Here is a 5,846-nt window from a genome sequence, read left to right as displayed (position 1 = left end):
CCAAGCTTCCATATCAGCCACCACACACACACCATCGACGTCTCCTTGTCGCCTTCTTCTACACCACTTTAGCTTTTCCTTTATTTTTATCTATATCTGCGGTAGGAGGAAAAAGTAGTATCTATAAGCTAAAAGCTTAGTAAGTGCTTTCTACTCACAAAATCCGATAAGGAATGCATAAGCATAACTGAAAACAGGGAGTACATGCTCAACATGAAAATAGCAGATAGAACTACATCATGCATCTCTAAAGGAAACAAAAATTTACTTGCTAGAATTTGCAACTTGGATAAATGAACTTGTTCTGTTTGTTTTCAAATTAATACTTTTATACTTTAAAATAATATTCAACTTTACTTGGGCCCGGCATTGTACCACTTTGCGCGCCTTTCTTAATGAGAATTGAGGTAGCTAATCCCAAAACCATTAAGACACTTCTAGACCTTATGTCTAGGGGCAACTTGGAGCCCATCCCTTGGACCTTGTGTCCGGTACATGCCCTTTTAAAAGTAAAATACTTTTCTTTATATCCTTCTTTAAATACTTCTTGTGATAAAATGCCTTGGCATTGATTTAAGCACTTAGTGTGCTTTGATTCTAAATTCTGAAATTTAGGATCAGATTGTGACTTAGTCTTTCTTTACTTGCACTTCTCTCTTTTATTCATTATACGAGAGGTTCTAAAGCATATATCACTAATATAAGCCAGTACTTATTCAAACTGATCTCCACAGAGTTTTAAAAACAACTACACTACTAGTAAGTAACATGGTATATTGCAAACCGAATTTCAATAGTCAATAACAAAACCACATGGTCATAGATGGTAATCTTAGTTAGATTCACAGCAGTAAAAGTTTCCACACATCAAGCTTGTAACAACTAACTTATTCATGAACCTAACAATCTTTCATCATGTTGTAGCTTGAAGGAATTTATATCCACTTAAACATGCTTGAATTGTGAGGTAAACACATCAAAAACATGCTGTGATAAAACAAGGGAAACATCAAGATTCTGTCCGTGCACTAAAAAAATATCAAAGGATTGAAACCAAATCTTAAACTGGATTGTTAGAGCAAGGGTTGAAATTAAAGCATACGCTAGAATGAAAAGCTGCTCTTGTTCATTACACAACAACAAAACGCAAACGAAAACCCCGAAAGCTACTCCTACCGCAGGTGAGAAGCACTTACTTCAGGTTCTTGGACTTACAACCGAAGACAAGTGTCCTAGGGTTTCGGTAGAGCTTCGTTTTCTCCCGTTTCCTTGTGTTCCCCGAGCTCCCCTTGCCGGAATGGTCACCCACGGGTGGAGACCGGCCGAAAAAGCACGTCGCCGACGCCGGAGGAAGAAACCCTAGCCTTGGCTGCGGTTTCGCCCGAGAGGAGAAGACGGCGCCGCGTGGGTGAGAAGGGAGAGAGATTTGGGTTTTTTTAGGTTTCGGGAAAAGAAATTAACCTCCTTTAATAACCTAGGTGATTCTGTTCCACCTATAACTTAAATATATTTGTTCACACACTTAGTTAATAAAACGAGCTCAGCTCAGTTGGTTGGGTCGATTATTGCTTGGGCCCGAGAAGCTGGGTTCGAATCCTAGTTCTTGTACTTTGTGTTTTTTTTTCTTTTTTTTAAACTTCCTCCTCCTAGTAAAAATGCCAAACGGACTCCAAAAATTGTATAAAAATACTCTAAAAATTCCTAAAAATCCCTAGAATATTTTAAAAGTATTTTCAGACATTTTCAAAGATATTTAGAACTCAAAGTAAGGAAAATTGGGTCGTTACATGTTGGTACTTCAGGATCCATACAAAGGAAAAATAAACTAGTACACAACGAAAACAATTAACTAGTTATACCTTTCTTTGTAGCTTAAAGACCTCTTGATCTTCTGCTGTATTCCTCTCCTCCTCTTGGACGTTGTGTGGGTGACGATCTACCAAGACGCAAAAACCACCCAAGTCCTTCTTTCTTCCAAGACTTTCGGCCACCAAGGGATCAAAGCTAGGAACACCACCTCTTGTTCTTCTTTCTTCCTTGCAACCCGCCGGCCACAAGATGGTTGAAGCCTCTTGATGTCGCCAACCTTAGGAGAAAGCAAGGAGAGAATAAGAATATGAGGGGGCCGGCCACAAGGAGAATAGAAGAGGAATAGAAATTGTGTAGATGATTATTACCTCTAAGGCACCATCTATCCTCTTTTATTATCCTTGGTAATGGCTAAAAATGAAAGATTTTAACAACAATTAAAATCTCTCTTTTAAATTTCCTATTGTGGATGGCTACTAAAGGAAAGTTTTAAAATTAAAACCTCTCTTTTAAATCATGGTTACAAAAAAGGAAAGTTTTAATAAAAATAAAATCTCTCATTTAAACCATTGTAGATGACTACAAAAGGAAATTAAGATTTTTTAAATTTAAAACTCTATTTTAAAACCATGTGGATAGCTTCAAAAAAAGGAAAGTTTTTAAAATTTAAAATCTCTCTTTTAAAACATTGTAGATGGCTACAAAAAGAAAGATTAAAAAAAATTAAAAACCACTTCTAACTCATCTTGGTCGGCCTCTTGCTTGGGCACCAAGCAAAGGGTGGCCGACCCCTTGCTTGGGCACCAAGCAAGGATGTGGCCGGCCATAAGGATGACTTGGGTGGGTGCAAGGCTTTATACATAGAGGCTACAACAGGGATCTAGAGGAGGAATTGGTTTTGACCTCCTGATGAGCTTGAGCTTCCTGTGTTCGACCCGAACATCCAACTCAAGTTCATCAATAATAATTCATACAACTAAAAAGTTATTATTGAACTACCGCACCAATCTCATATTACATTATGGGCTCCTTCTTATCATGAGTGTGTTAATCTCCCTATGTTTAAGATATCGAATGCCTATTAATTAAATGAGTTACTGACAACTCACTTAATTAACATCTAGCTCTAAGAGTAGTACCACTCAACTTCATTGTCATGTCGGAACTAAGTCCACCTGCAGGATTTACATGACAATCCTTATGAGCTCCTCATGGGGACATCATCATCCTAATAAATAGGACACAGTTTCCTTCTATAATCAACAACACCATATTATTTCTCAACTTATCGGGCCTATTGATTTAATGAATAAATCTCACCCTTTGATAAATTAAAGAAATAAATACTAAGTACATGTGCTTGTTATTATATCGAGATTAAAAGTACACAGATCCATAATAACAAAGGTTCTGTTCTTTTATACAGTTAGTATAAAAGGAATAATCTCAAATGGTCCTGCTCTATACACACATAGTGTACTAGTGTAATTTTATAGTCAAGATAAATTAGTACCAAATTACACTACAACCATTCCAATGGTTTGTCCCAATCCATCTTGGTTGTGAGCTTCTATTTATAATTTATAAGGAACTGATAACATGATCTTCTGTGTGACACCACACACCATGTTATCTACAATATAAATTAAATGGATAACTGCATTTAACTAAACACAGACATTTAACCAATGTAATTCTCATTTTAAAATTAATATTTATACAAAAAACTAGGCTTTTAGTATACATTCTAACATATCTAATGTTATATTTGTTGTCATTAATGTTTTTATTTTCTTAATATTTTCCATCAAACATTTTAAATAATTCTTTTGTGTATTTTTATTGATAAACATAATTACCTTCTTTAGTTGTTTGATTTGTAAACCTAAGAAAAATATTAGTTCACCTACTAGACTCATTTTAAATTTTTATTCCATTAAAGTTATAAATTCTTGTAAAATTTTTGAATTTGTTGATCTAAAAACTATATATCTACTTATACTTAGGCTATAAAAATATCTGACTCAAGATTTTTTACGAAAAGGGTTGAGTCGACTCATCCTTGATTGAATCCTTTGTCTATCATATATGTAGATAATCTTTCGTACCATGCCCTAGGTGCTTATTTTAGACCGTATAAAGCTTTCTTTAATTTGAATACATGGTCACGATGATCTATACTTTCAAACCTAGATGGTTGACCTATATAAACTTCTTCCTTAATTAGTCCATTCAAGAAAGTGGATTTAACATCTATTTGGTAGAGTTTGAATCTTTTATGCATTGCATAACTCAATAACATTCTAATGGATTCAAATCTATCTACTGGGGCATATGTTTCATCATAGTTAAGTCCCTCTACTTGACTAAACACTTTCCTACTCATCTTGCTTTATTTCTTATAAATCACCTTTTTATTTAGTTTGTTTATAAATACCATTTTATTTCTATGAATTTTTTGTTTTGGGGCAAAGGTACTAAGTCCTAGATTTCATTTTGTTCAAATTGAGCCAATTCTTCTTGGATGGCTATAATCTAATATGGGTCAAGTAGTAATGCTTCTATTATTTTGGGCAAGCTCACTTTTAGATATTAATGTAATTTGACTTAGTTTTCTAAATATTAATCTAGTTTGATCCCTTAGGTTTGGGTGACCTAATATGTAAAATACCAGAAATAGGCGAATAATGATAAAGGAATTTTTCGGAATTTTTGGAAATTTTTCGGAGTTTTTTTTCGGAGCTCGTACGGACGAGTTAACGGGGATAAAAACGGGGCCCGGAAAAACCTGTTTAGACTACCCCTTTAAGCGAGGAAATGTTTATTTTCATTTATTTCCTTTTCTTTTTTTTTTCTTTTTCTTTTATTTTCTATTTTTCCTTCGTTTCCTTCCCCGAACTTGCGTCGAGTCCTCTTTTCCCCGCCGATTCCCTGCCCTAACTTCTCCAATCGGCGCCGATTCTCTCCTTATCTCCCTCACACGCACGCTCACTCTCTCTGCCGCCGACCGACGAGAGACAAGGGAAGCGTCGCCTCCGCCCGACTCTTCTTCTCTTCCGACAGTCGCTCTTGCGGAGCGATCTCGCGGGCCACCGTTGGCCGAGTCGCCCATTGCCGATCTCTCCCCTGCGCTTGATTCGCCGGCATCCGAGCCCCTTCCTTCGATCACCGAGAAGAGCCCCTTCCTCTCTTCTTCCGAGCACAGATTAGCCGACCGAATTCTTCTGCTCTAGATCTATTCTGTGTGGTCTTCACTGTGCCCAGCCGATGCTGCCATCTCTTGACTCGAACAACGCCGACCTCCTCCACGTTGTGTACTAGTTCCAGATGCGGAGTCTATTCTTCCACTGATCTGGAACAAAGATTGGGGTTTTTAGTTTATTGAGGTGGATCTTGTTTCAGTTGAGGGTCTTTTAAGGAGAAGGTGTTAAGGTTAGTGCTACCAGTAAGTTCTCAAATTTGTTTTTTTTTTTCTTGATGTTGTCTTGATGAATCTGTATCATCTGTTATTAATTGGAGTAGTAAGGGGGATTCCAGTCAAGTGTTGTGCACTGTGGGAAAAATTTCAGCAAAGAGGTTTAGTTTTGGTTGGAAATTCTGTAGGTTCAAGGATCTTGATGAATTGTTGATTTGGTTTGCTTGTTCTAATTCCAGCAGCAACTATCTCTTGGCGTGGATCAGTGAGTACGAGGGTAGTCTTGTGCTGTGGATTTTCGTGGATCTGGCAGTCATTGACTTCAGCAAATTCCAGCAACTTCATGTTCTTAAACAAGGCTGTAAATTGAGGACGGTGATTCGAGACGGGCGTCTCGACATTTGGATTGGTTTGATTCGATCTACATTGGAGGCGGGTACCTCTTGACTTATCTTTTATGATATCATCATTTGGATATGCATAGTACTTTATAGCTGCCAACAATGAACATGTTTGTCTTTGGTATGTCACTGTTTGATATCCATAGCATGTTAGGTTTGTCGCTTGTTATGTATCCGTGCTTATATCTCGTGATTTGTTACCATGAGTATCTTATTGCCAT

General features: G+C 37.0%; 1 long non-coding RNA gene across 1 annotated transcript; it reads left to right on the top strand.

Moving 5' to 3' along the window:
• The first annotated feature begins 5,194 nt into the window (after positions 1-5,194).
• LOC122053645 lies at positions 5,195-5,639 on the top strand. The gene is made up of 3 exons (XR_006132283.1): positions 5,195-5,241; positions 5,332-5,385; positions 5,464-5,639. It is a non-coding gene; the product is annotated as an uncharacterized LOC122053645 (long non-coding RNA).
• Positions 5,640-5,846: the final 207 nt, after the last annotated feature.

Source organism: Zingiber officinale, chromosome 3A (genome assembly GCF_018446385.1).
Source record: "Zingiber officinale cultivar Zhangliang chromosome 3A, Zo_v1.1, whole genome shotgun sequence".
NCBI classification, from domain to species: Eukaryota; Viridiplantae; Streptophyta; class Magnoliopsida; order Zingiberales; family Zingiberaceae; genus Zingiber; species Zingiber officinale.
The sequence above is the reverse complement of the archived record's forward strand: the minus strand, read 5'-3'. Positions and strand labels throughout refer to the sequence as shown.